Below are 9,896 nucleotides of genomic sequence, written 5' to 3'. Positions count from 1 at the left end.
AGTCCTTATGAACTCGGTGCTCACAGTGTACACAGCCTTTGAGGTAGGGGTTGTAAGAGCTTGTCACTCAGCGCAGGCGCATCTTTATGTCCCTGCCTCCGGCCGGTCGCCCTGGGCCTCAAGGCAGCTGGAAGAAGGTGAGGAAGTGTAAGGATCGGCTCACTGGGAGGAGCTGTGGAAAGCTGAACTTTCGATGGGAGACCACAGGTGGTGTAGACCGCGCCCCCAGCGGATTCGAACCAGGGCAGCGATGGGCAGGCAGAAGCAAGAGTGCACCTGGAGCTGCAGGTGTGTTTGGTGGCCTCCTGTCTTCTCCGGACGGCAAATAACCTAGTTTTGATCTGAATCGGTTTCTGCGGGATGGGATCTCCTACAGGACCTGAGACCAAGTTTTGCCTGCAGCCTGAGGTACAGGACACACCAGAGCCCCCAGGACGTGAAGATCCTGTGCTGGGAGAGTGCCCAGGGGGTGACACTGATGTCAGGTGACCCTGAGCAATTACTAGAGACAAAGGCAGATTTTCCATATTAATTAGTTGCATGTGTTTGTCCAATATCATACAGATACTATAATTTCATACACGCTGAGGGATGATGGGAAAAATATTAAAATTCTTTGTTTTCTGTAATTAAACCACGATGCTTCTGGATGTGCAGTGAAAACACTGCAGCTTGTAACGTGATTTCAAACCTGCCGTGAGGCATCTCGGGCAGCCTTCGGCGGTTTGCAAGGCGTGTGCAGTGTAAACTGGGCCTGTTGTGCCTGCAGAACCAAAGCGGCAGTGGAGTTGAGCAATGCACCACAGGTGTTACCCTGGGTTCGTTACACACTTGAGTTGGAAATCATTTTGATCATGGTGCATTTGGAAGCCTTTTACCATTGCTCAATTTTTGGTGACTCCTACACTGAGTTACAGAACAGTTTAAGAAGTTTTGGGTTGGTGCATCTTGGGGTGAAGGAGAAGCCCCCAAAAGAGGCCAAGTTCTGGCTGAGTGTGGAATGGAGTGGGTAAGATTGAGCCTAAAGTACAGTGAGATTACAGCCGTTGCCAAGGATGTGGCGCCGTGTGGGCACGCGGGGTCCTTTCTCAAGACTCCCCAGTTTTCCAGTGCCACCAGATGAGGGCAGAAGCTCTCATCCACCAGGATGCCGCAGGTTGAAATGGAGTTCCCACAGTCTTTCAGGAAACAGTCCTCAGAGGCCCCAGAGCAGCAGGCCGGGCATGGAGCGGAACAGACCTAATCTTGGAAGGATCCTGGCACCGCTCAGCTCAGTCCCTGGGCACTGGGATCAAAGCCTGACAGCCTAACATAGGAAAGGGTACCTGTGGTACCTGTAGTGGTTGAATGAGGAATGTGGCCTTGCAAGTACTCTGTAAGAAGTGGATTCTGGGGCCTGGAGATGGCTTAGCAGTCAAGAGACTCAGTGCTCTTACGGAAGACCCAGGTTTGGTTCCCAGCACCATGTCAGGGTCTCACAAACCACCTGGAACTCCAGCTCCAGGGGGTCCACTGCCTCTGATCTCATGGGCAGCGGCACTCACTTGCACATAACCACACACAAACACATACACCTATACATAAAAAGGAAAACTAAATCCTTTTAGCCAGGTGTGGCAGTGTATGCCTTTAATCCCAGCATTTGGGAGGCAGAGGCAGGCAGGTCTCAAGAGTTCAAGGCCAGTCTGGTCTAAAATGTTAAGTTCCTGGACAGCCAGGGCTACTCAGAGAAACCCTGTCCTGAAAAGTAAAACATACACACACACAACTTCTCTTTTTAAGAAGTGGATTCTAGGGGCTACAGAGATGACGCAGATGTTAAGAGCACTGGGTGCTCTTCCAAAAGTCCTGAGTTTAATTCCCAGCAACCACATGGTGGCTCACAACCATCTAGAATGAGATCTGGTGCCCTCTTCTGACCTGCAGGTGTACATGCAGGCAGAACATTGTATACATGATAAATAAATAAGTCAAAAAGAAGGAAAGGAAGGAAGGAAGGAAGGAAGGAAGGAAGGAAGGAAGGAAGGAAGGAAGGAAGGAAGGAAGGAAGGAAGGAAGGAAGGGGAAGGGAAAGGAAAGGAAAGGAAAAAGGAAAGGAAAGGAGAGGAAAGGGAAAAAAAAGGAAAGAAGGAAAGAAAAGGAAAGGAAAGGGAAAGGGAAAGGGTAAAGGAAAAGGAAGGAAAGGGAAAGGGAAAGGATTCTAGTGCCCAAAGAAATGTCTCAGTAGAACTTGATGCTCTTACAGTGAACCTGAATGAAACTCAGAGCATCCATATTAGGCAACTCACAAGCATCTGTAATTCCAGTTCCAGGGGATCTGACGCCTTCTTACAGCTTCCATGAGCACCATGATGCATGTAGTACATTTACAGACAAGCAGGCACAGCCACAATTTTTTAAAAGCGAATTCTAATGTGACTACCCTCCTTTTAATCCCTGGTTGGCCTTAACAACCTGCCTGCTAACAAAGGCAAGGTAACAAAACCTGTAACCGTATGTAATGAGTAATCTACATCTTGGTTGGTGCAGAGCTACAGAGTACAGCCAAGAGATAAAAAGCCGATGAGAGGTGTATTAACTGCAGCAAGTAAGGGGATCACTGGAGTTTTTCCCAAAGCAGTGCCCTCCCCAAACAGAGGAACTGTAGGGATTTTACTCAAGAAGCTTATAAACTTTTTATAGGAAATCCCTCCAGAGACAGAGGCACATTTCGGAGAGTGTACCGTTTAAGGTCACTGTACAAGGAAAGCCAGGAGTCAAGTGTCTGGGTGTGCTTAGCCTGAGATCATGGACCATCCACGTATTCTAAGGTTACGGTGGCGAGCAGGAATACTTCTAAAAAGGCTTGGTTTTGCCACAAAGTTTCCCATGAAGAAGACACCATGAAAGTGTAGCACTTCCTTGCATGGTGGCTAACTAAGCTCAGGCTTCTGGGGCTTAATTACAAGAGCTCACAACACTTGTGCCTGGTTTTCTTCCGATGCCTCTCATCCTACGTGAGGCGGCCCCGTGTAAAACGCCCCACCATGCTGAGGCCACATTCTCAGCCTTCCAACTGTGTCTTTCAGACCAACTCAAGTACCAGCTCAATACTAGCAATGACCTCAGTTGACACTGTGTGGAAGAAAGAGGAAGCCAGCCTGAATCATAACTCCCTGAATTCATGAGGTTCATGAATTAGTAGTTTACAAACACACACACACACACACACACTCTTTATTCATCAGTCATTTTGGGATAGTTTGCAGCTATAGCAACTGTTAGCGAGAATGCATCTTTCCTGTGCATGTGCAACTCAACAGTATCCGTCATGGGTGATGAGTTCTAGCCAGTTGTTAAGGTTTTTAATCATCTCTGACAGCCGTGAGGAGAACTACATGAAACTTATTAAACGGAAGACTTATGGTTGACTGTTATTTATGAGGGACCCGACAAAAGTTCAGTGAGGGATTCAAATTGCCATGCAGAAGTCATCCTACTAAATTGTAAAGATGCTTCGAGAAAAGGCAAGGACTGAGGATTCAAACACAAGTTGGCTGTTTTAGCAAACAGTATTAGTTTGTTTGGCTTGTGGTTCTGGAGGTGGGCAAGGCCAAGAACAAGGGCTGCAGGGCAGCAGCCCTCCTGCTGTGTCACAGCAGCAGGAGAAAAAGCTAGAGAAAGCCGGATTCAGTTTCATAACAAACCCAGTCTGACAACACAAACATATCAGTGATAAGGGCATCGCCTCCGACCACAGCCACTCTTCCAAGTCCAACCATGGCCATTATCTTTCTTACAAGATTTGCTTTAAATACAGACAGAGGTAAGGTCTAGGGACGTAGTTCAGTTGGTAGAATGTTTGCTTGGCATTCGTGAAACCCTTGTTTTCCCCAGCAACTGCATAAAACAGGTATCGTGGCATACACCTTAATCCTAGCACTCAGAGGAGATGGATCCAAAAGAACTAAAAGTTCAAGGGCAGCATCTTGGCTACGTAAAACCCTGCCTAAAGTTAAATAAATAAGTAAATACAGAAAGCAATTCAATAACCATGCATACACATAATTTACAAAAAGAACTGTCACCAAAAAGTTATAGCTTTAAAAATAAAAAGAAAAAAAAAAAAAAAGCCAGACACGGTGGTGCATGTTTTTTATGCCAGCACTCAGGAGGGAGAGGCAGGTGGAAGATCTCTGAGTTTGAAGGCAGCCTGGTACATAGTGAGTTCCAGGACATCCAAGTGGGGCTATGTACGAAAATCCTATCTCAAAAAACAAAGTACAGTTTTTGTATGTGCTACTGGAGACTGTACCTAAGGCCACACATATGCTGGAAAACAGCTGGGTTCTGGCAAGATCTTGTGTTAACTTGACACAGACAAGAGTCATTTGGAAGAGGACCATCAATTAAGAAGACACTTCCATCAGATTGCCTGTCCCAAGTCTGTGGGCATTTTCTTAATATGGGAGGGCCCAGATCGCTGCTCCTGGGCAGGTGATCTTGGGTTCTGTAAGACTGTAAGGGAGTTTGCTGTGAGACTGTATCCCCTAGTAATGTCAGGAGCTACACCCCTAAAATCTTACCCATATGGCTGCCCAAGCATGAGATGAACAAGGATGACACCCATGGAGATGCCATAGTGTGTGTGGGAAGCCCAGGAGACTAAAACCCTATGCACAGAACTATAGGCGACTGAGGAAAGCTAGGAGTGAGAGAGGTGGGCTTCCCCAGGAAAGAGCAAACTGTCTGCTTGTCTAGTGCCAGATAATCAGCCCTGAAAACTCATAGGCAAGTAACATTCTAGAGACTGACTAAGTTATATTTAGAATGTACAGTTATATACAAATGAGCATCAGTACCAATTAGTGAGAAAAAGAGGTATGTATGTAAAAGAGAGATGGGAAGGGCATATGGGACAGTTTAGGAGGATAGGGAAGAAAGAACTGTCATTATATTACAATCTCAAAAATAAAAATAAAGAAGGAAAAATGAGTTGAAGAATCGGTCTGTTGTGTTTGGTTGGCTGGAGCCAAAGAATCAACTGAGATTAACAAGAGGCCAGAACCGCTGTAGTGAAACCTTTGCTTTACAGGGACAGTTGATGGTGGCCAGCCGGAGCTGAGAAGTTAGCAGTGATTAAGACGCCAGCATCATCACAGTGAAACCTTCTGCAGGCATCTCCTCAGAGTCAGCACACAGAAGCTGTGGTCCAGGATGGGTGAGGCTACGTCCCATGCTGTAGCTGATCTGGTGATGTCTAAGAATCACTCTGGTCCTGCTGGCTCTGAAGGCATGAAGGGATCATGTCAAGCAGCTGAGGCTTGGTCCTGCGTGGCAGGCCTTGAGGTTCTGAAGAGAGACCAGGCGAGGCCAATGATAAGGGTGAGCCACAGCCACAGCTGACCCCAGGATATTGGAGATACCAACCAGGACCATGGAATGACTGCCAAGGTCAGGGCAGTCATAGAGTGGAACTAGTCTGAACCCGTGAGATAATGTATGTTCCTTGGAGGGCAGAGTGGATCTCACCCCAGGCCCTTTGGAGCCCAGAAGATGTGAGTACGACCCAGACACAAGCACAGAACTTTTTATACCGTTGAACTTTGGCTTTGCATTGATCTAACTGTGACTGTGTCCTGGTTCTTTCTTCTTGAAGAAAGTATTTAACTTACCTTTTATTTTACAGGAGCCCACGGTTGAGGGACTTTGGACTTTTGAAAAGACTTTCCAAAAGACATTTTTTTAAAACTTGGACTTTTGAAAGTGTTGAAAAATTAAGACTGTGGAATTTTTAAAGTTGTTTAGGTTTTATGTTGTGGTATTAATATGATATTTCAGGATAAACAAAAAAGGAAGGGTTATGATTTCATAGTAATGTATTGGTTTGTCAAACTGACAAAAGGTCAGTTGTCCTGGTTGTGTGTGTGTGTGTGTGTCAACTTGACACAAAATTGTCATCCTCAATTGAGAAAAATGCCTCCATTATCTTGACTGTGGGTAAGTCATTAATTTTTTTAAAATATATCATTTTATGCATATATTTGTGTGTGTGTGTGTGTGTGTGTGTGTGTGTGTGTGTGTGCACCACATGAATGCAATGCTTGCAGTGGCCAGAAGGGGTTGTCTTATCCCAGCCACGGTGTGAGCACTGGAAATCAAACCTGGATCCTCTAAAAGAGCAGCCAATGCTCTTAAGTATCGTGGGACATTTTATTAATGGTGTAGGTGGGCTCACATCACTGTGGACAGTGCCACGCTTGGGCAGGTGGTCCCGGGTTGTATAAGTAAGCAGGCTGAGCAAGCCATGAGGAACAAGCCAGAAAAAAGTATTCCCCCATGGTTTCCACTTCAGTTCCCACCTCCAAATTCTGGCCCTGAGTCCCTGTCCTCAGCGCTAAGCTTTGCCTGGAAGCTTAGATGAGACAAACCACTTCCTCCCCAAGTTGCCTTTGGTCATGGCACAGAGACCTCACTAGGACAAGCTATTAGCTACATCCCAGCCTTCTTTTTGCTGTTGCTGTTGTGTGTTCATGTGTGTGCTTGTGGATGTGGAGATCAGACTCCACACTCGGGTGCACTCACTTTTTCTTTTCCCTTTGAGACATGGTTTCTCATTGGCCAGGAACTTGCCAAGTAGGCTAGGCTCTCCAACACTCTGTTTATAGTAAAACGGGCTCTGTTTTACTTTGAAATAGGGTCTTTCTCATTTGACCAGACTGGCCTTGATTTTATGATCCTCCTGCCTCAGATTCCTGAGTTGCTTGAATTTCAAGCCTGTGCCTAAAGAGCCAGCGTAAGAATACTTTCCATTCCCATAAAGGGTGGAACACTTTCTGCTCTGCAGTGGGCATCAGAGTTGGAACTTGGGCTGTAAAGGAAGTCCCAAGCTCAGACCTTAGCTTTGACACTTGACCGTGATGTAACTGGGTAAGCTTCCTATGAACCTCAGGTTCTCTCGTGACTACTAAGAGATGTTTTTCACTGCACAGGCCAAACCTAAGAATGACTGACCTTCTTCCCCTGGCCATTAAATGTCATGTTTCTTTCATGTGCTGTACTGTTTTCGCAGCACTGTGGATCCTCCCTCTTAACCAAGCACTCAAAGCTCCCATAAGCAGCTTCAATCCTGGGGACATGCATGTCAGTCACCATTTCTACCTCTACAACCTAGAGCTCTGCGCTCAGGATCAGCTCTGCTACCACTGGGGTGCTCAGGCCTGAGTGCTGAGCACATGGTCCCGGCTGGAGCTCCCTGCCTGGTCTGGACGCTTAGCCATCCCACTAGGTGCAGAACGCTGGTGCTCATACGTCACTGTGCCAGAGGAGGGGGACATCGCTGTTACGTTGCAAAGTCGGCCTTGAAAGACACCCGACTTCTCACTGGGTTCAGTGGTCTGTCTTGTATCTTCACCACAATGCCTAGAGACAGGACGCACACGGACACGCAAACACCACGAATGCACATGTGTATAGATACACACACACACACACACACAAAATAACAACCCACACATGCACATAATCACAACACATGCGAGCACTGTATCCCCACTACTCTGCCTGGTGATATTCACCACACACACACACACACACACACACACACACACACACACACATAAACACAACACACATGCAAGGACATAAACATATCTCTCTCTTTCTCTCTCTCTCTCTCTCTCTCTCTCTCACACACACACACACACACACACACACACCACCTATGACCCAGGACACAGACCGAAAGTGAAGCTATTTAAGGAAGAGCTAAGCAAACATGTGAACTTTGTTATTAGACAGCAGGTGGCCTCTCCCTGGGAGAGTCAACAGGCGATCGGTGACTCTGATCTTTGGAGGATGAGTTTTTGTTTTAAAAGCTCTGATTACGTAAAACCTGTCTTTGTCTGCCTTTGTGTGCAGTGGCCCATCTGGAGGAAGCCTCACACAGACAGGAAGCAGGCAAGCAGCACTGGCCCAGTGGGGAACAGTGCCAGCCAGGGCTACGCCACAGGCTGAATTCAAAACCATGTTGCAAAAATCCTGCTCAAGAAATCTTGCAGAGGGGCCTGAAGAGATGGCTCAGAGGTTAAGAGCACTGACTGTTCTTCCAGAGGTCCTGGGTTCAGTTCCCAGCACCCACATAGCAGTTCACAACTGTCTGTAATGCCTGTTCTAGGGGATCTGACACCCTCACAAAGACATCCTTGCAGTAAAATACCAATGTACATAAAATTAAAAATAAATAAATAAATAAGAAATTTTTAAGAATGCTTTAATGGGTAAAGAGTGCATTAGTTAAATAAGTGACATGAAAATATTATATAAATATAATTAAAATATACTATGTGCATGCACAAAAATGTCACAATGAAACCCACTGCGTGTAATTCATATATGCTAATATAGGTTCTAAAAATTATATAAGATACATTCAGAAGCACAATAATAATTCGCTTTAAATGTTATGCATGTTAACCCGTCACAAAATATACCAATTTAAGCTCAGTTTTATTCCTTTAAATTTTATTTTATTTATCTTATTTTTTAAAGACAGGGTCTCCCTAAGTAGCCGTGAATGAGCTGGAATTCACTTTGTAGACCAGGCTATCCCTGAACTCAGAGATCTGCCTGCTTCTGCCTCCCTCGTGCTGGGATTAGAAGCGTATACCACCAGGCCCAGCTGGATTCTTCAAATTTTAATCCCAAAAATATTTTGTCCTTCCTATAACTTTGACTGTTTTCTATTTTTTTCAGTTGCACTATTAGGTTCCAATCATCCTTATTTAAAACTCTAAAGAAATCAATTAAATCTCCCACTTCCTGCCATTCTTACTGGAGCTGTATAAAAATCAAGCTGTGGAATCCTTAGTTTTCATAGATCTAGCAACCATTTGTTCACTTGGAATGATGTAGCTGAATGCTGTATGATGTCCTGGGACCACAGCATCCTAAAAAATGCACAGAACCACGATACTGTATAAAAAATAATGTTTCCCACTGAATTAAAAAAACAAACAGGCTAGAGAGATTACGGATTGTTCTTCCAGAGATCCTGAGTTCAACTCCCAGCAACCACAGGTGGCTCATAACCATCTATAATGAGATCTGGTGCCCTCTTCTGGCGGTCAGGCACACATGCAGGCAGAATAATGTATAAATAAATAATAAATAAATAAATCTATAAAAACAACAACAAACAAGATAGCTGAGCCTCTACACATGCTGGAGAGGTTGTGGAGAAAGGGGAACCCTCCTCCACTGCTGGTGGGAATGTAAACTTGTACAACCACTCTGGAAATCAATCTGGTACTATCTCAGACAATTAGGAATAGCGCTTCCTCAAGATCCAGCTATACCACTCCTAGGCATATATCCAAAATATGCTCAAGTACACAACAAGGACATTTGCTCAACAATGTTTGTAGCAGCCTTATTTGTAATAGCCAGAAACTGGAAACAGCCCAGATGTCCCTCAATGGAGGAATAGATACAGAAATTGTGGTACATTTACACAATGGAATACTACTCAGCAATTAAAAACAAGGAAATCATGAAATTTGCAGGCAAATGGTGGGAACTAGAAAAGATCATCCTGAGTGAGTCAGAAGCAGAAAGATACATATGGTATATACTCACTTGTATAGACCTATAAGATAGGATAAACATACTAAAATCTGTACACTTAGGTACAGATTTAGGTATAGATTTTCTTTAGAGAAACTAAACAAGAAGGAGGACCCAGGATAAGATCAATCCTTACTTAGAAAGACAAATGGGATGGACATTGGAAGCAGGAGAAAAACGAGAAGCAGGATAGGCGCCTACCAAGAGGGCCTCTGAAAGACTCTACCTAGCAGTGTATCAAAGCAGATGCTGAGACTCATGGCCAAACCTTCGGCGGAGTGCAGGGAATCATA

At 45.0% G+C, this 9,896-nt stretch overlaps 1 long non-coding RNA gene across 2 annotated transcripts; it reads left to right on the top strand.

Annotated features, from left to right (window-relative positions):
- The first annotated feature begins 16 nt into the window (after positions 1 to 16).
- LOC132648346 (uncharacterized) lies at positions 17 to 6,020 on the top strand. 2 transcript variants are annotated; one of them, XR_009586721.1, is made up of 2 exons: positions 17 to 288; positions 5,075 to 6,020. It is a non-coding gene; the product is annotated as an uncharacterized LOC132648346 (long non-coding RNA). The 2 variants fall into 2 exon arrangements; XR_009586720.1 differs by having other exon boundaries at positions 17 to 408.
- Positions 6,021 to 9,896: the final 3,876 nt, after the last annotated feature.

This window comes from Meriones unguiculatus, chromosome 16 (assembly GCF_030254825.1).
Source record: "Meriones unguiculatus strain TT.TT164.6M chromosome 16, Bangor_MerUng_6.1, whole genome shotgun sequence".
Lineage (NCBI taxonomy): Eukaryota > Metazoa > Chordata > Mammalia > Rodentia > Muridae > Meriones > Meriones unguiculatus.
Note: the sequence above shows the minus strand (reverse complement) of the source record. Positions and strands in the feature narration are given on the sequence as shown.